This window comes from Mustela erminea, chromosome 3 (genome assembly GCF_009829155.1).
Source record: "Mustela erminea isolate mMusErm1 chromosome 3, mMusErm1.Pri, whole genome shotgun sequence".
In the NCBI taxonomy this organism is placed as follows: domain Eukaryota; kingdom Metazoa; phylum Chordata; class Mammalia; order Carnivora; family Mustelidae; genus Mustela; species Mustela erminea.
In genome coordinates, this window is record NC_045616.1 from 11,075,079 (window position 1) to 11,100,837 (window position 25,759).

A 25,759-nucleotide genomic window follows, 5' to 3' on the forward strand; every position below is an offset into this window, starting at 1 on the left:
GAGTGGTACTTTATTGTTATCTAAATTTTATTTCCCTGACTTTTAGTTAAATTGAGGTCTCTACAATGATATGTAGAAATTTCTTAAACATTTTAGATTCTATTGTTTTGTTAGTTTAAGGAATGTAAATTATCTTCTTTCAGTCCTTATCATTGTGTTAACTTTGGCCATGATGTCTTTTACTACAAAAATTTCATAATTTTATGCAGTTAAATACTATTTTCTAAACCTTTCCTTATAAGAAGTAGATTATTTTGGGGCATCTGGGTGGCTCAGTGGGTTAAGCCTCTGCCTTAGGCTCTGGTCATGATCTCAGGGTCCTGGGATTGAGCCCGCATCAGGCTCTCTGCTTCTACCTCTCTCTCCTGCCTACCCCTCTGCCTACTTGTGATCTCTGTCAAATAAATAAATGCAATATTTTTAAAGAAAAGGTAGTATATTGTTTTATGTTATGTTAAAATTTCTATAATATAACCTTCCTTATTAAAGTCTTTTATCTACAGGGGTCAATTTTCTGTATACATGTAAATAGGACTCTAAATTTATTTTTCCCTATACGGAGCAAATTTTCACTACACAAAGTAATAGTAATTTTTATCCTTTTAATATATAATTTCTGCTTTATCAAATTTTAAGATTCTATATACTCTAAGTTGGGCTTTGAGATCCATAGTATCCCAATTTTTTTCTTTCTATATTATTATGATTTGAAACTAAGTAATATTAGATCTGTAAATAAATATTAAAAATATATATCAAAGAGAATTGGCATTGTTATTGTGATGCCATCCTTGAACACAGAATATCTATTTCTCTTAGTCATTTTGCATGTCCTTTATTTTATCCATATAATATATTTTTGTATTATAAGTTTCATTGAAATACGTATTTTATACTTACTTTTTATTGTAAATAGCATTTTATATTTCCTAAATTACCATTTAGAGAAAAAGCTAAGGAAATTTTTAGACTGATCCGTCACCTTCACGAAGTGAGTATCCTGGTGATCAGAGCCAAAATGATGGGGGGACTACAGTCTGATGATCAGTAGACGACTATTTATTACAATCACTTCTTTTTTACTTTACACAAGATCCGGTTTCAAATAGGATAGATTTACATGCAGGATGTGAACTGCATGTGGATTGTGGGTTACGGGCAAGCAATCAGGTGGGACCAGGGAACAACAATGATTTTCTCTCAGCTTTAAATGACAAGAGCAACTTAAAGATTCTCCACACTTACCAGATCCACATAAAAGAGGACATGGAAACACTCTAGGGGCCCTCCTGTGTTTATTCTGGGTGTCAGCCCAGGAAGACTCTTGCCCTCCATCTCTTGCAGTTTTCCTCACAGGATCCGACAGGACCCAGTCACAATGGTAAGGATCCAGGTTGTGTTCCAACACTGATCTTATGAAATCTCTTTTGATGTTAATAAAAGGATCTGTTGATTTTTGTTTTTCTACTCAGGTGATTATTTCTTTGAGAAATAGGAGGGCTTTTTTGTTATTGTTTATTGTTTGTTTGCTTGCTTTTTCTCTATCTGAATCTTAAATCTCATTTTTATTTTTTATTTTCTCATGATAACAAATAAGTTCCTGAATAGTCATCAACCATCCCTCCCCTCCATCAACCCAGAGAAGGTTCTTCTCTATAGCTGAGCACATCTCTTATGGTCTATATCCTGCTTCACCCATCCATATGTTTATTGGCTTTGCTTCTTAAATTTCACCTATGAGTGAAATCATGTGGACTTATGTCTTTCCCTGACTGAATTATTTCACCTAGCACAATACACTCTAGCTCAATACATTTCATTGTAAATGGCAAGATTTCATTTTTTTTAATTTCTTTTCAATGTAACAGAATTCATTGTTTTGCACCACACCCAGGTGCTCCATGCAATGGCACATGCCCTCCATAATACCACCACATGGTTCCACCAACCTCCAACCCCCAGCCCCTTCAAAACCCTCAGGTTGTTTTTCAGAGTCCGTAGTCTCTCATGGTTCACCTCTCCTTCCAATTTCCCTCAACTCCCTTCTCCTCTCCATCTCCCCATGTCTTCCATGTTATATGTTAGGCTCCACAAATAAGTGAAACCATATGATAATTGACTCTCTCTGCTTGACTTATTTCACTCAGCATAATCTCTTCCAGTCCCGTCCATGTTGATACAAAAGTTGGGTATTCATCCTTTCTGATGGAGGCATAATACTCCATAGTGTATATATGGACCACATCTTCCTTATCCATTCGTACATTGAAGGGCTTCTTGGTTCTTTCCACAGTTTGGCGACTATGGCCTTTGCTGTTATAAACATTGGGGTACAGATGGCCCTTCTTATCACAACATATGTATTTTTGGAGTAAATACTCAGGAATGCAATTGCAGGGTCACAGGGAAGCTCTATTTTTAATTTGCTGAAGAATCTCCACACTGTTCTCCAAAGTGGTTACACCAAATTGCATTCCCACCAACAGTGGAAGAGGGTTCCCCTTTCTCCACATTCTCTCCATGTTGTTTCCTGTCTTGCTAATTTTGGCCATTCTAACTGGTGTAAGGTGATATCTCAATGTGGTTTTAATTTGAATCTCCCTGATGGCTAGTGATGATGAACCTTTTTTCATGTGTCTCATAGTTATTTGTATGTCTTCATTGGAGAAGTATCTGTCCATGTCTTTTGCCCATTTTTTTATATAATTATCTGGTTTTATGCATATTGAGTTTGAGAAGTTCTTTATAGATCCCGGTTATAAACCTTTTGTCTGTACTGTCATTTGAGAATATCTTCCCCCATTCTGTGGGTTGCCTCTTTGTTTTGATGACTGTTTTCCTTTGCTGTGCAAAGCTTTTGATCTTAATGAAGTCCCAAAAGTTCATTTTCGCTTTTGTTTCCTTTGACTAGGGAGATGTATCTTGAAAGAAGTTTGCTGGTGGCTGATATCAAAGAGGTAACTGCCTATGTACTCTGCTAAGATTCTGAAGGATTCCTGTCTCACATTGAGGTCCTTTTTTCCATTTTGAGTTGATCTTTGTGTACGGTGTAAGAGAATGATCGAATTTCATTCTTCTACATATAGCTGCCCAGTTTTCCCAGCACCATTTATTGAAGAGACTGTCTTTTATCCACTGTATATTCTTCCTGCTTACTCGAAGATTAATTGACCATTAGAGTTGAGGGTCCATATCAGGGCTCTCTACTCTGTTCCACTGGCCTATGTGTCAGTTTTTATGCCCAGTACCATGCTGTCTTGGTGATCACAGCTTTGTAATAAAGCTTGAAATCAGGTAACATAATGCTAACATTAATAATTTTGTTTTTCAACATTTCCATAGTGATTCAGGGTCTCTACAAATTTTTGGATTATTTGCTCCAGCTCTTTGAAAAATACCAGTGGAATTTTGATTGGAATGCTATTAAAAGTATAGATTGCTCTAGGCAGTATAGACATTTTAACAATGTTTATCCTTCTGATCCAAAAGCATGGAATGGTCTTCCATCTTTTGTGTCTTCTTCAATTTCTTTCATGAGTATTCCGTAGTTCCTCGAGTACCGTTCCTTTACCTGTTTGGTTAGGTTTATTCCCAGGTATCATATGGTTCTTGGTGCTATAGTAAATGGAATCGATTCTCTAATTTCCCTTTCTGTATTTTCATTGTTAGTGAATAAGAAAGCTACTGATTTCTGTACATTGACTTTGTATTCTTGCCACGTTGCTGAATTGTTGTATGAGTTCTAGTAGTTTTGTGGGTGGTGTATTTTGGGTTTTCCATATAAAGAATCATGTCATCTGTGAAGAGAGAGAGTTTGTCTTCTTCCTTGCCAATTTGGATACCTTTCTTTTTTTGTTGTTGTCTGATTGCTGTTGCTAGGACTTCTAATACTATGTTGAACAAGAGTGGTGAAAGTGGGCAACCTTGTCATATTCCTGATCTCAACGAGAATGCTGTGAGCTTTTTCCATTGAGGATGATATTTGCTGTGGATCTTTCATAGGTAGATTTTATGAAGTTCAGGGATGTTTCCTCTATCCCTATACTTCGAAGCATTTCAATCAGGAACGGATGCTGGATTATGTCAAATGCTTTATCTGCATCAATGGAGAGGACCATGGTCGTTTTTCTCTCTTCTCTTATTGAATTGTTCTATCACATTGATTGTTTTGTGAATGTCAAACCATCCTTGTAGCCAGGGATGAATCCCATCTGGTCACAGGTGGATAATCTTTTATTGTGCTGTTTTATCCCATTTGCTAAGATCTTATTGAGAGTCTTAGCATCTATATTCATCAGTGAAATTGGTCTGAAATTCTCCTTACTGGTGTGGTCTTTGCCTGATTTGGGGATCAGGGTAATGCTGGCTTCATAGAAGGAGTCTGGAAAGTTTTCCTTCTGCTTCAATTTTTTCAAACAGCTTCAGGAGAATAGGTGTTATTTCTTCTGTGAAAATTTGGTAGAATTCCCAGGGATCCATCAGTTCCTGGGCTCTAGTTTTTTTGGGAGGTTTTTGATCACTGCTTCAATCTCATTACTAGATATCAGTCTATTCAGGTTGTCGATTTCTTCCTGGTTCATCTGGGAGTTTATAGTTTTCCAGGAATTCATCCATTTCATCTAGGGCTAAGCTTATTGGCATATAACTGTTGATAATAACTTCTATGATAGTTTCTACTTCCTTGGTGTTAGTTGTGATCTCTCCTTTTCATTCATAATTTTATTAATTTGGATCTTCTCTCTTTCTTTTGGATTAGTGTGGCCAATGGTTTATTATTCTTATTGATTTCTTCAAAAAACCAACTTCTAGTTTCATTTATACGTTCTACTGTATCTCTGGTTTCTACCTCATTGATCTCAGCTATAATTTTGATTATTTCCCTTCTTATGTGTGGAGTTGATTTAATTTGCTGTTGATTCTCCAGTTCTTTTAGTTGTAAGAGACAGCTGGTGTGTTCTGGATTTTTCAATTTTTTTGAGGAGGCTTGGACGGCTATGTATTACTGCCTTAAGAATGTCTTGGCTGTAATCCCATAGGTTTTGGACTGTAGTTTCTTTATTTTCATTGGTTTCCATGAGTTGTTAAAGATCTTCTTTGATCTCCTGGTTGATCCAAGCATTCTTAAGCAATGGTGGTCTCTAGCTTCCAGGTATTCGAGTTTCTTCCAAACTTTTCCTTGTGGTTGAGCTCCAGTTTCAAAGCATTGTGATCTGAGAATATGCAGGGAATAATCTCAGTCTTTTGGTATTAGTTTAGTCCTGATTTGTGACCCAGTATGTGGTCTATTCTGGAAAAGGTTCCATGTGTCATTGAGAAGAATAAGTTTTGTGTTGTTTTTAGGTTGGAATGTTCTGTGTATATCTATGAGGCCCATCTGGTCCAATGTGTCATTCAATGCTCTTCTTTCTTTATTGATTTTCTGCTTCAGTGATCTGTCTATTACTGAGAAAGGTGTGTTAATATCTCCTACTATTAAATGTATTCATATCAATGTGATTCTATATCTATTGATTAATAGTTTTCTTTTTTTTTTAAGATTTTATTTATTTATTTGACAGAGAACACAAGTAGGCAGAGAGGCAGGCAGAGAGAGAGGAGGAAGCAGGCTCCCTGCTGAGCAGAGAGCCCGATGCGGGACTCCGATCCCAGGACCCTGAGATCATGACCTGAGCCGAAGGCAGCGGCTTAACCCACTGAGCCACCCAGGCGCCCCAATAGTTTTCTTATGTAATTGGCTGCTCCCATATTAGGGGCATAGACATTTACAATTGTTAGATCATCTTGGTGGATAATCCCTTTAAGAATTACAGTGTTCTTCTGTATCTCTGACTACAGTCTTTAGTTTAACATCTAATTTATTTGATATGAGATTAACTACTGCAGCCTTCTTTGAGGCCTATTGGCATGAAAGATGCTTCTCCATCCCTTCACTTTCAGTCTGGTGTATCTTTAGGTTCAAAATGGGTCTCCTGTAGACAACATATGGATAGGTCCTGACGTTTCTCCAATCTGCAACCCTGTGTCATTTTATGGACGCATTTAGGCCATTCACATTGAGAATGATTATTGATAGATATGTTTATTGCATCATGTTACCTTTGAAGTATTTCGTTCCATAGATTGTCTCTATATTTCTGTTCAAAGATATTCTTAGGATGTTTCTTCTTTTATAGAACCCCCCCTTAATATTTCCTGCCATGTTTGCTTGGTGGTCCCATAGTCTTTTAAGCCTTGTGGGTCTTGGAAACTCTTTATCTCTCCATCCATTTTGAATGCCAGTCTTGCTGATAAAGTATTCTTGGCTGCATGCTCTTCTCACTTAGTGCCCTGACTATATCTTGCCAGCCCTTTCTGGCTTTCCAGGTCTCTGTGGACAGGTCTCACGTTATTCTGATGGGCTTTCCTCTGTATATAAGTAGCTTCATTGTCCTAGCTGCCTTCAAGAGAGTTTCTCTACATTATAATTTCTACTTCTTAGTCTTAGATGCTCAAGGATTTTTGATAATCTATAATCTTGGGGGGAGACCGTTCTTCCTCTAGTACATGAACACTGGTTCCATTCGTGAGATTGGGAAAATTTCATGGACAACTTGTTCCTCTATATCCTGTAGACTTTTTTTTCTTTCTTCTCCCTTCAGGGATTCCAATAATTCTGACGTTGGAACGTTTTCATGGCAACATTTATTTCCCTGATTCTGTTTTAGTGGCTTCTAAGCTGTTTGTTCCAGGCTTCCTCCTGATCGTTTCTCTCTATCTGTTTGTCCTCCAGATCACTAATTCTATCTTCTGTCTCAGTTACCCTAGCTTTGAGAGAATTTAGATTAGATTGGCACTCATTGAGAGTATTTTGAACATTATCCCTGGTGGCTTTCAGTTTAGCCCGAATCAATTCTGTTTGGTCTTTCATGGCTTTCTCCAACCTAGCTATTGCCTAAATAATTGTTAGCCTGAATTCTCTTTCTGACATATTGTCTATGTTGAAAGCCATTAGCTCTGTTGCAGAAGGCCATCCTCTGTACTTTTCTTCTGTTGGACATTCCTCCTCCTAGTCATTTTGGTGAGAGATGGACTGAACAAATGTAGCTGGATGATCTACCATGGTGCAGTCAATGTGCACCCTGGAACATTTCTGAGCAATCAGCGGTTCCCCACACAAATCAGAGAAAAAGAAAAGAAAAAGAAAAAAAAAGAAAAAAAAGAGAGAGAGAGAGACAGGAAAAAAAGGGAAGACAAAAAAGAAGGCTCAGCCTAAATGGGCCCCAATGGTAAGATTTAGAAAGTATACAAACAAACACAGACAAACATAAGATTGATTAAAGTTTATGACAAGGGAAATATATATATAAAGGAAAACAAAGAAAAAAGAACCTTCGTCAAAATGAACCCCCAAGTTTAAGATTTATATCTACCAGGACAAACACAAATACACAGAAAACACTGGGGAGGAAAAAGATGGAAGAGTAGTTATAAATTCTCACGGGTGTGAGGAAGGTTATTTTGATTCTTCCTGGATGTATCTGGATATCTTTGTTAAAGAACTCAACTTTCCTAAGATAATGGAGATTAAAAATTGGTTTACCTATAGGGGTAGTATTGATTTGGGAAAGGGATTCCCTTGAAGTTTAACTCTATATGAATATTAAAAAATAAAAATAAAAAAAGAATGAACCTAAACTAAACTAAACTAAAATTTAAAAATATTTAAAAAATAGAAAAGCAAAAGAAAAACACGGGTGTAATTTATCAAAAAGTTCAGTTTAAAATGTTATGGAATTTGATGTACTGGACATCTCATTGTGACGGTAAGTAAGCCAAAAAATTATCTATATAACAAATAAAAAGATATTTAAAAAATGAACCAGAATAGTGGGAATGAATTAAAAATAAAAGTTGTATCTATGAAGTAGTGGTAGTTGTTCTCTTGTCATCATTTTTTTTCCCTGGTTGGCTTTCTGGGGGAATGACCTGCCACATGGGTTTTCAGGCAGTGTTTCCTGAGTTAAGTCCTCCCTGCCCCCTCAAGGTGGTGGGCTCTGAGGAAGCCGGTTTTTCAGGCTTTTGTTCTCTGGAGGTTTTTATGTTTGTTTGTTCATTTTTTTTTTTCTCTTGCTTTGACAGCTTTTGATGGTTTTTGGAGGTTTAGAGGAAAGCAAAACTGCACCCAGACCTCCCTCTCAGCTAGAAGCCTCAGTCTGTTCCCCTCTGGAGTGCTGCAGAGCATATAAGTTCCCCTTTGGCAACTGGCAGAACACATTTCCAGTCGCGGTCCCTGGGTACACCGGAACTCCTTCTTGTACCCAAAACCACAATAGCAGCAGTTGTCTGGGCAGTTTCCAGACCACCAGAGAGGTTCCAAGCAGCGATCACACACTGAGATTTTTCCAATGGGTGGGCAGGGAGTACTCAGCCTTTCTTGGATGGAGAGCACCTGGCTGGCCGCCTGGGTGCATCTCTCTCAAGGGGAGGGTGTGGGGCGCGCCCTAGGCTCTGATAAACAGCACAATGGCACACACTTGTGACTGCAAAAAGGCTAAGTTTCTGCTGCTGTTGAGGCTCCCAGGCCCTCCTGGGAGCCACACCCCACGCGGCCCTCAGGTGTGCTCGCTCCAAGGCTCAGGGTCCAAGACCTGGTTTCTTCGCTGCTCTCTTTCTGGCTCAGTTCCAGGGGTGGCTGTCCTCAGTCCGTGTACTTAAAGCCCCTGTCCCTAACCGACTGGATTCCCACAATTTCCCCCAACAACTTTTTTCTCTTTATGAGTGCTTTCAACCAGACTCCAAGTTAATGCTGGTCCCCAGTCACAGGGCACTCTCATATTCGGGTATTCCTTTCCAATGTGTTGCTTCTCATGGCTCCTTCCCCCTTTAGTGTTATCTTCTGATACCAGTTCGACTTTCCCACTCTGTTTTACCTGCCCATTGGCGTCTTCTGCCCTGGTAGAGATCCAGACATTTTAATTCTAATCTCAGGCTGATTTCCTGGGTGATCAGAGTTCTTGGTAGGTAATCAGTTCACTTTAAGGTACAGGTTGAAAAGGCGCCTCCTCCTAGTTCTCCCCCATCTTGTCTTCCCCCCCAAGATTTCATTTTTTTGATAGCTGAGTGCTAGTCCATTGTGTAAACATACCAAATATTCTAACCCATTCATTAATCAATATACATTAGGGGTTTTTCCAGAATTGGTTATTTTTGACAATGCTGCTGTAAACATCAAGATGCATGTATCCACTCAAATTCGTATTTTTGTATTTTGTGATCAAATACCTAGTAGTGCAATTGATGGATCAAAATGTAATTGCATTTTGAACTTAAAAAAAAAAAAAAAACTTTCATAAGATTTTCCAGAGTGCCTGCACCAGCTTGCCTTCCCACCAACAGTATAAAATGATTCCCCTTTCTCCAGATCTTTGTGAACACCTTTTGTGTCCTGTGTAGCTAAGTTTAGCCATTCTGACTGGCATGAAGTTATATCTCATTGCAGTTTTGATTTGTATTTCCCAGATGATGAGCAATGTTGAGCATATTTTCATGTGTCTGTTAGCCATTTCATGTGTCTGTCTGAACCATTTTTAACTAGCTAATCTGGTTTCTGGATGTTAAGGTTGAGGTTTGTGTATATTTTGGATACTAGCAATTTATCATTTGCAAATATCATCTCCCATTCTTCAGGTTGTCTTCTAGGCTTGTTGGGGTTGTTCCTTTTGCTGTGCAGATTTTTATTTGGTAAATACACAAGAAGTTATTTTTTGTTTTTGTTTCCCTTGTGGCAGGAGACATATCTAGAAAGGAGACGCTATGGCAGATATCAAAGAGGTTGCTGCCTGTGCTTTCCCCTAGGATTTTGATGGATTCCTATCTCACATTTAGATATATTCAATCCATTTTGAATTTATTTTTGTGTATAGTGTAAGAAAGTGGTCCAGTTTCATTTTTTCTGCGTGTACCTGTCCAGGTCTACCAACACCACTTGCTGAAGAGACTATTTTTTCCAATGGGTAGTCTTTCCTGCTTTGTGAAAGAATAGTTGGCCATGTAGTTGTGTGATCATTTCCAGCCTTTCTACTCTGTTCTACTTATATTTTATATTTTGTAATATAAATACTGTCTTTATCACTACAGGTTTGTAATAGAACTTGATATCTGGAAATACGATGCTTCCAGCTTTGCTTTGCGTTTTCAAGATTGTTTTGGCTATTTGGGGTCTTTGGTGGCTCCATAGAAATTTTAGGATCACTTCTTCTATCTCTGTGAAAATGCTTATAACATTTTGATGGGACTGTGTAGATTCACTTGGTAATATAAACATTTTTTTAATTTTTTATTTTTTATAAACATATAATATATTTTTATCCCCAGGGGTACAGGTCTGTAAATCGCCAGGTTTACACACTTCACAGCACTCACAAAAGCACATACCATCCCCAATGTTCATAACCCCACCCCCCTTCTCCAATCCCCTCCTCCCAGCAACCCTCAGTTTGTTTTGTGAGATTAAGAGTCACTTATGGTTTGTCTCCCTCCCAATCCCATCTTGTTTCATTGATTCTTCTCCTACCTACTTAAGCCCCCATGTTGCATTACCACTTCCTCATATCAGGGAGATCATATGATAGTTGTCTTTCTCTGCTTGACTTATTTCACTAAGCATGATATGCTCTAGTTCCATCCATGTTGTCGCAAATGGCAAGATTTCATTTCTTTTGATGGCTGCATAGTATTCCATTGTGTATATATACCACATCTTCTTGATCCATTCATCTGTTGATGGACATCTAGGTTCTTTCCATAGTTTGGCTATTGTGGACATTGCTGCTATAAACATTCAGGTGCACTCCCTTCGGAACCTATGTTGTATCTTTAGGGTAAATACCCAGTAGTGCAATTGCTGGGTCATAAGGTATTCTATTTTCAACATTTTGAGGAACCTCCAAGCTGTTTTCCAGAGTGGTTGCACCAGCTTGCATTCCCATCAACAGTGTAGGAGGGTTCCCCTTTCTCTGCATCCTCACCAGCATCTGTCATTTCCTGACTTGTTAATTTTAGCCATTCTGAGTGGTGTGAGGTGATATCTCATTGTAGTTTTGATTTGTATTTCCCTGGTGCCGAGTGATATGTACCACTTTTTCATGTGTCTGTTGGCCACCTGGATGTATTCTTTGCAGAAATGTCTGTTCATGTCTTCTGCCCATTTCTTGATTGGATTATTTGTTCTTTGGGTGTTGAGTTTGCTAAGTTCTTTATAGATTTTGGACACTAGCCCTTTATCTGATATGTCATTTACAAATATCTTCTCCCATTCTGTCAGTTGTCTTTTGGTTTTGTTAACTGTTTCCTTTGCTGTGCAAAAACTTTTGATCTTGATAAAATTCCAATAGTTCATTTTGCCCTTGCTTCCCTTGCCTTTGGCGATGTTCCTAGGAAGATGTTGCTGCAGCTGAGATCCAAGAGGATGCTGCCTGTGTTCTCCTCAAGGATTATGATGGATTCCTTTCTCACATTGAGGTCCTTCATCCATTTTGAGTCTATTTTTGTGTGTGGTGTAAGGAAATGGTCCAATTTCACTTTTCTGCATGTGGCTGTCCAATTTTCCCAGCACCATTTATTGAAGAGGCTGTCTTATTCCCATTGGACATTCTTTCCTGCTTTGTCAAAGATTAGTTGACCATAGAGTTGAGGGTCCATTTCTGGGCTCTCTATTCTGTTCCATTGATCTATGTGTCTGTTTTTGTGCCAGTACCATACTGTCTTGATGATGACAGCTTTGTAATAGAGCTTGAAGTCTGGAATTGTGATGCCACCAACTTTGGCTTTCTTTTTCAATATTCCTTTGGCTATTCGAGGTCTTTTCTAGTTACATATAAATTTTAGGATTATTTGTTCCATTTCTGTGAAAAAGATGGATGGTACTTTGATAAGAATTGCATTGAATGTGTAGATTGCTTTAGATAACATATACATTTTCACAATATTTATTCTTCCAATCCAGGAGCATGGAACATTTTTCCATTTCTTTGTGTCTTGCTCAATTTCTTTCATGAGTCCTTTATAGTTTTCTGAGTATAGATTCTGTGCCTCTTTGGTTAGGTTTATTCCTAGGTATCTTATGGTTTTGGGTGCAATTGTAAATGGGATTGACTCCTTAATTTCTCTTTCTTCTGTCTTGCTGTTGGTGTAGAGAAATGCAACTTATTTCTGTGCATTGATTTTATATCCTGACACTTTACTGAATTCCTGTAAAAGTTCTAGTAGTTTTGGAGTGGAATATTTTGGGTTTTCCACATATAGTATCATATGATCTATGAAGAGTGATAGTTTGACTTCTTCTTTGACAATTTGGATGCCTTTAATTTCCTTTTGTTCTCTGATTGCTGAGGCTAGGACTTCTAGTTCTATGTTGAATAGCAGTGGTGATAATGGACATTTCTGCCATGTTCTTGACCTTAGCAGAAAAGCTCTCAGTTTTTCTCCATTGGAACGATATTTGCGGTGGGTTTTTCATAGATGGCTTTAATAATATTGAGGTATGTGCCCTCTATCCCTACACTTTGAAGAGTTTTGATCAGGAAAGGATGCTGTACTTTGTCAAATGCTTTTTCAGCATCTATTGAGAGTATCCTATGGTTCTTGTTCTTTCTTTTATTGATGTGTTGTATCACATTGATTGATTTGCAGATGTTGAACCAACCTTGAAGCCCTGGAATAAATCCCACTTGGTCATGGTGAATAATCCTTTTAATGCACTTTTGAATCCTATTGGCTAGTATTTTGGTGAAGGTAATATAAAATTTACAAAATTTGTTCTTCTAATCCATAAGCCTTTAACTTTGTTTCCCATTTCTTTTGTAATCTTCAATTAATTTCAACAGTGTTATAGCTTTCAAAGTACAGATATTCTTTTTTAAAAATATTTTATTTATTTATTTGACAGAGAGAGACATCTCAAAGAGTTATAGAGGAAGACAGAGAGAGAGGTAAGCAGGCTCCCTGAGAAGCAAGAGCCTGATGCATGGCTCAATCCCAGGACACTGAGATCAGAGGCTTAAACAGCTAAGCCACCCAGGAGCCCCACAGAGTAGAGATATTCTACCTTTTGGTTAGGTTTATTTCAAAATATATTTTTCTTTTTTTTTTTTTTTGGTACAATAGTGTATTGGATTGATTCTTTGATTTCTTTTTGGCTATTTCATTACTGGTGTATAGAAATAGAATATATTTCTTTATGTTGGTTTATATTACTGCAACTCTAGAATTCATGTATTAGTTCTAGGATATTTTTTGGTGGAGTATTTTGGTTTGTCTCTATAGAGTATCACGTCATCTAGAAAATGGTGATTTCCAGTATTACCGGTGGAATTTTGATCGGAAATGGCATTAAAGTATAGATTGCTCTAGGGCAGTATAGACATTTTAACAATGTTTATTCTTTCTGATCCAAGAGCATGGAATGGTCCTTCCATCATTTTGTGTCTTCTTCAATTTCTTTCATGAGTGTTCTGTAGTTCCTCAAGTACAGATCCTTTACCTCTTTGGTTAGTTTATTCCCAGGTATCTTACGGTTCTTGGTGCTATCGTAAATGGAATCGATTCTACTAATTTCCCTTTCTGTATTTCATTGTTAATGTATAAGAAATCCACTGATTTCTGCCATTGACTTTGTATCCTGCACGTTGCTGAATTGCTGTATGAGTTCTAGTAGTTTGGGGGTGGAGTCTTTGGGTTTTGCACATAAAGAATCATGTCATCTGCGAAGAGAGAGTTTTGACTTCTCATTGCCAATTTGAATACCTTTTATTTCTCTTAGTTGTCTGATTGCTGTTGCTAAAACTTCTAATACTATGTTGAACAAGATTGGTGAAAGTGTGCATCCTTGTCTTTTCCTGATCTCAACAGGAAGGCTGTAAGATTTTCCCATTGAGGATGATATTAGCTGTGGGTCTTTCATAGATAGATTTGATGAGGTTCAGGAATGTTCCCTCTATCCCTATACTTTGAAGCATTTTAGTCAGGAAGGGATGCTGGATTTTGTCAAATGCTTTATCTGCATCAATTGAGACGGACCCACTGGTTCTTCTATCTTCTCATGTTAATTTGTTCGATCACATTAATGTTTTGTGAATGTTGAAACATCCTTGTAGCCCAGGGGATGAATTACAAGCTGATCATGGTGGATAATCTTTTAAATGTGCTGTTGGATCCTGTTGCTAGGATCTTGTTGAGAATCTTAGCATCCATATTCATCAGTGATATTGGTCTGAAATTCACCTTTTTTGGTAGGGTCTTTTGCCTCGTTTTGGGGATCAGGGTAATGCTGGCTTCATAGAAAGAGTCTGGAAGTTTTCCTTCTGCTTCAATTTTTTGAAACAGCTTCACAGAATAGGTATTATTTCTTCTTTGAAAGTTTGGTAGAATTCCCCAGAGAATCCGTCAGGTCCTGGGCTCTTGTTTTTTTGGGAGGTTTTTGATCACTGCTTCAATTCTCCTTATTAGATATCAGTCTATTCAGGTTGTCGATTTCTTCCTGGTCAATTTTGAGAGTTTATAGTTTTCCAGGAATGCAGCCATTTCATCTAGGTTGCTAAGCTTATTCGCATATAACTGTTGATAATAACTTCTGATGATTGTTTCTACTTCCTTGGTGTTAGTTGTGATCTCTCCCTTTTCATTCATAATTTTATGAATTTGGGCTTTCTCTCTTTTCTTTTGGATTAGTGTGGCCAATGGTTTATTGATCTTATTGATTCCTTCCAAAACCAGCTTCTAGTTTCATTGATACATTCTACTGTATCTCTGGTTTCTAACTCAGTGATCTCAGCTCTAATGATGATTTCCCTTCTTATGTGTGAGTTGGTTTGGTTTGTTGTTGATTCTCCTAGTTCTTTAAGGTGTAGAGACAGCTGGTGTAATCTGGATTTTTCAACTTTTTTGAGGAAGGCTTGGATGGCTATATATTTCCCCCTTAGGACCGCCTTTTCTGTATCCCATAGGTTTTGGACAGAAGTGTCTTCATTCTCATTGGTTTCCATGATTTGTTTCCATTCATCTTTGATCTCCTGGTTGATTCAAGCATTCTTAAGCAAGGTGGTCTTTAGCTTCCAGGTGTTTGAGTTCCTTCTGAACTTTTCCTTGTGATTGAGCTCCAGTTTCAAAGCATTGTGATCTGAGAATATGCAGGGAATAATTCCAGTCATTTTGTATCAGTTGAGTCCTGATTTGTGTCTCAGTATGTGGTCTTTTCTGGAGAAGGTTCCGTGTGCACTTGAGAAGAATGAGTATTTTGTTGTTTTAGGGTGGAATGTTCTGTATATGTCTATGAGGTCTATCTGTTCCAATGTGTCATTCAATGCTCTTGTTTCTTTATTGATTTTCTGCTTCAATGATCTGTCTATTTCTGAGAGAGGCGTGTTAAGATCTCCTACGATCAGTGTATTCATATCAATATGATTCTTTATCTTGATTAACAGTTTTCTTAAGTAATTGGCTGCTCCAATATTGGGAGCATAGATATTCTTCCAAGAGTTGGAGCAATAATCCTAAAATTTGTATGGAATCAGAAGAGACCCCGAATCGCTAAGGAAATGTTGAGAACAAAAATAAGCTGGGGGCATCAGGTTACCTGATTTGAAGCTTTATTACAAAGCTGTGATCACCAAGACAGCATGGTATTGACATTAAAACAGACACATAGACAGTGGAACAGAGTAGAGAGCCCAGATATGGACCCTCAACTCTATGGTCAATTAATCTTCGAAAAACAGGAAAAAATATACAGTGGAAAAAAGACAGTCTCTTCAATAAATGGTGCTGAGAAAACTGGGCAGCTATATGTAGAAGAATGAAACTCGACCATTCTCTTACACCGTACACAAGCAAGATACTCAAAATGGATAAAGACCTCAACGTGAGACAGGAATCCATCAGAATCCTAGAGGAGAACATAGGCAGTAATCTCTTCTATATCAGCCACAGCAACTTCTTTCAAGATATGTCTCCAAAGGCAAAAGAAACAAAAGTGAAAATAAACTTTTGGGACTTCATCAAAATCAAAAGCTTCTGCACAGCAAAGGAAACAGTAAGAAAACAAGAGGCAACCCACGGAATGGGAGAAGATATTTGCAAATGACAGTACAGACAAAAGGTTAATATCCAGGATCTATAATGAACTCCTCAAACTCAACATACACGAAACAGGCAAACATATCAAAAAAATGGAAGAAGATATGAACAGACACTTCTCCATCAACACATACAAATGGCTATCAGACACATGAGAAAATGTTCATCTTATCTAGCCGTCAGGGAGATCAAATTAAAACCACATTGAAGGGTGCCTGCGTGGCTCAGTGGGTTAAGCCACTGCCTTTGGCTCAGGTCATGATCTCAGGGTCCTGGGATCAAGTCCCCGCATCGGGCTCTCTGCTCAGCAGGAAGCCTGCTTCCCTCTCTCTCTGCCTGCCTCTCCATCTACTTGTGATTTCTCTCTGTCAAATAAATAAATAAAATCTTAAAAAAAATAAAAAATAAAACCACATTGAGATATCACCTTACATCAGTTCGAATGGCCAAAATTAACAAGACAGGAAACAACATGTGTTGGAGAGGATGTGGAGAAAGGGGAACCCTCTTACACTCTTGTTGGGAATGCAAGTTGGTGCAGCCTCTTTGGAGAACAGTTGGAGATTCCTCAAGAAATTAAAAATAGAACTTCCCTATGACCCTGCGATTGCACTCCTGGGTATTTACCCCAAAGATACAGATGTGAAAAGAAGGGCCATCTGTACCCCAATGTTTATAGCAGCAATGGCCACAGTCACCAAATTATGGAAAGAACCAAGATGCCCTTCAATGGACAAATAGATAAGGAAGATGTGGTCCATATACACTATGGAGTATTATGCCTCCATCAGAAAGGATGAATACCCAACTTTTGTAGCAACATGGACAGGACTGGAAGAGATTATGCTGAGTGAAATAATTCAAGCAGAGAAAGTCAATTATCATACGGTTTCACTTATTTGTGGAGCATAACAAATAGCATGGAGGACAAGGGGTGTTAGAGAGGAGAATGGAGTTGGGAGAAATTGGAAGGGGAGGTGAACCATGAGAGACTATGGCCTCTGAAAATCAATCTGAGGTGTTTGAAGTGGCAGGGGGGGTGGGAGGTTGGGGTATCGGGTTGTGGGTATCATGGAGAGCACGTATTGCATGGAGCACTGGGTGTAGTGAAAAAATAATGAGTACTGTTTTTCTGAAAATAAATAAATTAATCTATAAATAAATAAATAAATAAATAAATAAATAGAATTCCCAGTATTATGTTAAATAGCTTTGGTGAGAGTGGACATCCCTGTGTTGTTCCTAACCATAAGGGAAAAGCTCATGTGTTCCCCATTTTGGATAATATAATCTGTAATTTTTTTGTATATGGACTTTATTATGTTGATGTATTTTTCCCTCTAACACTCCTTTTTGAATACCTTTATCATGAATGGATGTTCTTTCTCAAAATCTTTCTCAGAAAGCTTTCTCAAAAATTTTACATCTATATTAAAAATATAGTATGGTTCTTGTCCTTTCTTTTATTGATGTGGCATATGAAACTGATTGATTTGCATATATTGAACCACCCTTGCATCCAGGAATAAATATCTTTTGATCATAATGAATGTGTCTTGATGTTCTGTTGGATTCACTTTGCTAGTATTTTTGTTGATAATTTTTTGCATCCACGTTATCAGGGCTATTGGCCTGTCATTCTGCTTTCCAGCTTAATCTTTGTCTGGTTTTGGTATGAGGGTAATGTTGTCTTCATATAGAGTTTGGATGTTTTCTTTTTATTACTTTTTTCTTTATTTTTTCTTTTCTTTCTTTCTTTTTTTTTTTTTGAATAAAGTAGAATCTGTATTAATGTTTTTAAAATGTTGGTAGAATTTATTTGTGAAGCCATCCAGCCTCAGACTTTGTTTTGGGGGAATTTTGATTATTGATTCAATTTGTTACTCGTTTTTCAGGTTGCTCATGTTTTCTATATTTTCCTGTCTCAGAATCTATGAAGTTTTAAGGAAAATTTTCTGGCCAGCAGAGACTAAAGAGAATTCCTCAGTAATGGATTAATCTTTCTTAAAGGAATGTTTGCCCTTTGCCCTCAGCTCCTGTATTGTGACTTACAACCCCTTTGAATGTCCTGCTTCATAAATTTATTTGTTTTTCTGGTTCTTTGGGTCATTTTGAGATATTGTATCCCTTGGTAACTTGGATCCGTATCCCTTTTGCTGTAATACAACATAACCGTTAGCTATAGGTTTTTCTGAATTCTGTGAGTATTTCCAGCAAATTATTGAAACAGAGAATGCTTTGGGGACCCTCAAACTTTCAGTTGACATCACAAGTGAAGATGGCTTTGTGAAGGTCATATACCATGCAGGAACAGACATTTTATACAACAACAACAACGATTTTAGATTACTTGAATTTTGTGAAACTCAGGCTGAAAAGTGTACTCTGTTCCAAAGTCAGTTTATTTATTCCAAAGGAAGTAGAGAGAAAACCCGAGGACTCAGAGAGTGAAGTTGTGAGCTATTAAGATGTATTCCCAGGCCATGATATCAATTTCTAATAGATCATCTGTACAGAGAATCAACAAATAAATCAATAACATAACATGAACATCACTATAGACTAAATGTACTTAGTGATCATATATAGGACATTCCATCCAATAGCAGCAGAATATACTTTTTTTTTTTTTTCCTTCTCAAAAACACAATCAACTCTGCCAAGATAGATTATATGTTAGGTCAAAGAACAAGTTTTCTACCACAATGTAATAAAGCTAGAAATTAATAACAATAGAAAAATTGGAAAACCGTCAATTTATGGCAATTAAACAACATACTATTTTGCAACCAATAAGACAAAAAGAAAATCAAATTTGAAATCAGTAAAATCCCATAAAAATAAATATAACACAACATAGCAATATTTATGTGACTCAAAAAAAGCAGTATTTAGAGGTAACTTTATAGTATTAACTCTGTATATGTCTAATTATCTAAGTTTAAGACTCAAGGACCATTTTTTTTAAGTACAAACTGAGCCCAAAGTATTAGGAAAACCATAGAATAAAATTATGAAAGCATAAATAAATACAATAGAAAATAGGCAAACTCCTATATTTCTAAACCAGGGCACTCATCTCTAAAATGTGGGAACATTATTATCAGTTACATGAGGTTGTTAAAGAGTTGATAAGATAATGAATTAAAGGCTTTGTACAACTGGTGTCACTTTATGTTACACATATTATGCTTTGGAAACTTTTGTTATGATGTGATGTCTTAGAATATATACAGTGATCATAATGCTAATAATAACTGCATAGACAACAGGCAGTCAGAATCTCACATTTCATCCTATGAGTCAGGAGATATAGATGATTTTCTAGTACTTAATGGCATTATTGTTCATTTCCCCTTATTAAAGTGGGGGTAGGTGCCCACTACTCACTTCGACAGCAAGTGTGACCATGTGACTTACCTGGCCAATAAAACATGAGCAGAAATGACTGGCGAGGACATAAAGAACTGGTGTGCACATTTTTACATTTTCTTCCTCCCTGTGACTGAGTCTTGACTAGGTATTCTCTTTTCCCATACTCAGCTATTTTATGTTATTTTAAAACAGAAAAGTTCTGCTATGACTCTTTTTGTTTTCATAGGTACTTCAAAATTTCTTTTTCACGTAAATGCCATATCTTTTGGTACTCTTATTCTCCTTGATGTCAAAATATGTGTTTGAATCTCTTTTAAAATATACAGCTTACATTGTTTTCCATTAAAGCCTATTTTCAAAATGCATACTTGGATTTCTTTTTAACATTTGATATATGTTTGTCTCTTTGAGAATTCCAGTTTCTTCACTGTGGATGTCAAAATCTTCCTGCAAAGTGTCCAGTAATTACCTTAAATTATATCCAAATTTATGAAAGAACCCACAACACAATATTTTCAGGTCAGCAATAGTCATGTGGCTTCTGAATGGAGATTGCTCCCACTTTTTCTATTTGTATTTTTTAAAGTAAATGCTTAAAACTCATTTTAGTGTGACTGAGTTCTTATTTTCAATGGCTCTGTCCAATGCATCCACTTCAGAGAGTCCCCTGATAGCCCGCATTTGGCATATGCTATGAGCTAGAAGTAAACCTTGTTATCTTAAGCTACTAAAACTTTCAGGTTTCTAATTATTACAGTAATTGACCATATAAGGGCTGATATTAACAAAAAATATAAATATTTTTAGATGACAGTATCAGAAAGCAAAATAACATTATTTTTACTTCTCACTTGTCTTAATGGATGTATGGAGAAGCTGTGAGGATTAATGGGGAGAGAAAATTTGTACATTCCTTTAATCAATCTAGAAAAAATGTTTAAAGTATAAGCATGTAAATGTATCCCCAAGCCACTTGAAAATATTTTCAGCAAAGTTTTGGTCTGATGACAGGTATAATGTACCCTTGCCAAATGAACAACTTGTGTAAATATTTCTGATCCTCTCATACATGACTCCATAACCCCACCAAATTCACTTCTTTTTTTTTTTTTTTGGCTGCACTGCATCCATATATCATGATATTCAGAAGAACCTATATTTTTCATATTTACTTTTGAATGATTGTGACAATTTTCTTCTATACTACTGTTTAATACTAGGTTATTAAATATTTAAATTATGAATAAATACAAAACAGAAGCTTACTATAAAATACCTCTAAGGATACATTTTTGTCTTTTAGACTTAAATTTTTAGTGAGTGTTCTTTTTTTTTTTAAAGATTTTATTTATTTATTTGATAGACAAAGATCACAAGTAGGCAGAGAAGCAGGCAGAGAGAGAGGAGGAAGCAGGCTCCCTGCTGAGTGGAGAGCCCAACACGGTGTTTGATCCCAGGACCCTGGGATCATGACCTGAGCCAAAGGCAGAGGCTTTAACCCACTCAGCCACCCAGATGTCCTTTAGTGAGTGTTCTTAAGTTGTCAAAGCATGAATAGGGATTTCTTATTTGTAATATTATATCCTTTACCCAGTGACATACTCAGATAATTCAATAGTTCAGAAGGGAAATTATATTGATAAATGATATATTTTAATGGCATTATTTATTATTGTCAGTTATATTGATAGAATTCCAATCAATTTCTCAATTTATTGCTGAAAACATGACTTTTAAAGTAGAATGAGCCTCAGCAATTTCCTATATGTTTCCTGAATAAACATTCTCCTCATTTTATTAATGGAATATTTCATTTGTTCATTTCTAAGACTGTAGATAATAGGGTTGAAGAGTGAAGTGTTATGGAATAGAAGACAGAAAGGACCATGTCCTGGATAGTGGACTATCAGATGGCCTCAGGTATACAGAAAATTCTGACACCACAAGGATGTGAGGGACAGAAGTAGAATTTTTTTTTGTCTGCTCCACTTGGAAATGTGAGAATGGTAGAAAATATGTGAATGTAAGACCTGATGATGAAAATGAAACAGTGACCACCAATCCCCAGATCAGAGGCAATGATCACTATCTCATTACTAAAGGTATCAGAGCAGGAGAACTTTATCAGTGAGGTGATATTACAAAGCATAACAAAACAAAACAAAACAAAACTGATGGATGACATTAGAAGACAGAAGGGCAGCAGGAATGTGTTGCCAGTGTGCACATCCTCATATATGAGACCACTGAGAATGGAAGCCAGAGTCATTTGGATGCAGATTTGAGGGTTCATGATCATAGGGTAGTGAAGTGGTTTGCAGATTGCCACATGGCAGTCATGGACCATGATAATCAGAAACAGAAGCTCCACATATACAAAGAAAACCACTAGGAAGTCCTGAGCTACACACTCAGCCTTTGAAATGGTGCTGCTGTCAAGCAGGGAATTGATGCATGAGTTAGGAACTGTTAGGAACTGTTACAGAAATGTAGCAGGCATCCAAGATGGACAGATTCCTGAGGAAGAAATACATGGGTGTGTGAAGACTCCTGTCAAGGTTGGCGACAGTAACAGTGATAATGTTTCCCATCAGAGTGACTACATACATCAGAGAGAAGGTTATGGCATGCAAAATCCATAATTCCCACACATCAGAAAACCCCATGAGGAGAAATCCCATCATGATGGTGGAATTTAACATTTGTGGGTAATGCACTTTTTACCTGGAAAGTAAGAAGTGAAATCCAGAGCTCATGAAGAATCAAATTATGAAAATATCATTCTTAAATAGTTTAGTCTTGACCCCTACCTAGTTCTAATCTATATTGAAAACCCCTAATTTTTAAAAAGATCTTTTTAATTTTTTATAAACATATAATGTTTATTATTAGGCCCACGGGTGCTGGTCTGTGAATCGCCAGGTTTACACACTTCACAGCACTCCCCAGTGCACATACCCTCCCCAATGTCCATAACCCCAGAAGCCCCTAATACTTTTGAAAGAAAATTAAGTGGTCTTCCTTTAGTCTATGGGGTATTATTATTTTTTCCCTTATAGTATTTTATTTCAACAATAGCAATAAAGTGACAATTACAACTTACAATAAACATATACAACTTCAATCCATATTTCTATACACTTCCATTGGAGGATGCACGTTTCTCATGATCAGTTATGTATAAATATAGACATAGATTACATAAATAAAGTTGCATTTGAATGAAATTTTGGAGATAATGTTGTTGAACACTAGATAATTAGAATAAATATTTTTGTTGTTTTAGTCTTACATTTTTATTTGAGGGTATGGACAATATGGGATAAAATGATTTTTTTCTGCAGCTCATGTTCTATGCAAAATAGTGAAAAATTATCTTCTGTTCCTATGACAAAATATTGATATCATTTGTAACCTTACTTACTCTAATATCTCAAATGGAGTATAAACTCATAAACTGATACATTTACTTACACTGATTTATTCCTAATTTTTTGGTTACATTTTTATACTTCAAAATTTTTTTTCTGGTTCATTTATCTCTGCTCTTAAAGAGCGAATGAAAGAGCCAAGTATTATTATTTCCTGAGTGCCTCTTGAACTTTCCCCTAATGCTCTTTCTTTATCATCTTCAATTTTCCAACTTTTCAAAACTTCTTTGATTCTACTAGCTGAAAACAAAGCAACAAAATTATAGCACAATATCTTCCAATAGTAATTTAGCCTTTTTTTCTTTAAATTACAGTCTGTTTTTCTCACTTTAATCTTCAGCTTGTTCAACAACTTTTTTTAGAATTTCTTCCTGTGATTCTGCATAACTTAACAAAGATTGCCACCACATCTTTATTGTTTATGTCATTACCTCCTCTGGTTTATTCACTAGTGGTTGAATTAACCAACTTTCATCTTAACTTACCTGTGTTACATGTATTTTCCTGGATCTCCTCTATTATTCTTTTACAACTTTTTTTTTTTTCTCATTTCCAACAACAATAATAATTGGACCATGAAAAACTACCTTGCTTATGGTTTAGTTGAAAATAAATTCTTCTAAATTCTATTTAAAATCTTATAGTCCAGATTCTTTCACATTGATCTGTTACCTATAACAACATTTTGTTAGTATTCTTTGTGATAAACTTATTAAATATCTTGCGTGTGAAGTTTTTAGACAATCTGTCCAATCTCATGACTTGTTTTTTACATCAGTTTTTCAAGACATGTTTCACAAACTGTTTCACACTGAAAAGAAATCAAGCAGATGTCCTTCCTATTTTGTTGTTATTGTTATTGATAAATTCCTCAAGGATTGAACTGTATACAACTTTGTGTTCTTCAAGGGTCAGGTGAAGTGGTTTTTGTTTTACTTTGTTTTGTTTTACAAATATCTGATATTAAATGTAAGTTTTAAGTATTTAATAAGCTCTCACATTATTAATGCATTCTTATCATTCTTTATGTATATGGCTTATGATGAAAAGGAGAAAACCGTAACCATTATTACCAAGATACTGCCTCTACATGTTTAACAACTAAACCAAAACAGCTTATATTCTCAATAGTTTTTGAGGTTGTTCAAAGAGAGAAACAATAATTTGTAATGTTTACCAGTATGTCTTTAATTTCCAGTTATCTATATGAAAATATTGGTTTCCATCAATGTATGATATGACCATTTCAAAGTGAAGCTCAGTCTGTATTTTTTTATTATTATTCTTTATTATGTTATGCTAGTCACCATACAGTAGTACGTAATTTGTTTTTCACATAGTGTTCTGAGATTCATTGTTTACGTAGAACACCCAATGTCCTATGCAATTCATGCCCTCCTTAATACCCATCACCAGGTCTCTATATCTTCATCAAACCAGGATGATTATACTTTATCTGATAGTATCTGGTCAAAACTAGTTATGACAATATGTTTCAAGACAATACGTTTAAGAAATGTACCCAAGATATCACAAATGCACCTTAAATATCCCTTGATATAGTTTTCAGAAATACTATGATTATTATTTCAGTTCCATTATTTTCAAGGCGTATACTACTATTCAATATTTTCTAAGTAAAATTTATACATTAGTTTTGAATATCGCAAAAATAGTATTAAATTCCTATTTTAGAGACAGAAAAATCTTGCCCAAGTTTAATAGCTCCTGTTTCATCACAAAAAAAAAAAAAAAAACTGTTTCTCGCATGATTCTCAAACACAAACACATTAAGCAAGTGGGAATTGTCCAATTCAGTGCCTCTATAGGTTTCCAAAGAATGTCTGTACACTTTAATTATAATTATAATTTCCTTACTTTAAGTTTACTATATGATTACCTTAGGCATATATAGCCTGTATCCAAAATTCTGTTATGGAAGAGTCACCAGGACCTTGACTCTAGAATCAATAGACAGTAGGATTGGGAAATGTCACCATCACTTACCAGGCTTTTGAAGTTGGAAATACACTTCACCCAAGATAAAATTCCATTATCTGTAAAAAATGGGATAATTATGTGAGCTGTCATAATCAATTTTTTAAATAATATGTCTTTATTCCTTGAATTGATGATTCAATAATATGTTTGTTTATTCCTTGAATAATGATTCAACAAACGTATATGTATGTATGCATATATATAAAAATACATATATATATGTTAAGAGTTTGTGAATAATAAGTGTGAATAAATATGTCAAGAGTTTGTGAATAAATAAATAAATAGCTAAAGCAAAATAATTCCCTACACCCATAAAATCTGCATTCTTTTAGAAGCTAAGAGAGAACAGTAAAAATTTGATGGAAAATCAAATATTTCAGTCAGTTTAATGAATTTTGGTCAAAATTTATGGGGTAATATGTAAGGAATTATGTGACTGAGGGAAGTGATCTGGGATTGGTCAGGTAAATTAAATTGTTCAGAAGCCAGAAAATACCTAGGGAAACAGAGACACGTATTTTTACTTTTCCCCACCAGACTTATGTTTTCCCATTTTTTTGTGTGCATAGAAAGACCCTGTATATATGTCTTGAAGAGATTTTAAAATAAGATTAACACTTGATTTTCCAGACCAGATAATACTTCACACATTTTCTAAATTGTTGTTTTTCTATACATTGGTTTGAATGAGAGACTTTAAATTCTAATCTCACAAAATAGTTAAAAACACTTTTATACATAATACCTGTAGTGAGTACGAACCTTTAATAAATAAAGTGTAATAAATAAATGAATAAGTAAATAATATATAGTAAGTGCAAACCCCTACTAAATGAAAA

At 36.1% G+C, this 25,759-nt stretch overlaps 1 pseudogene; it reads right to left on the reverse strand.

Annotated features, from left to right (window-relative positions):
- Positions 1-21,218: 21,218 nt before the first annotated feature.
- LOC116585809 lies at positions 21,219-22,187 on the reverse strand (annotated as a pseudogene).
- Positions 22,188-25,759: the final 3,572 nt, after the last annotated feature.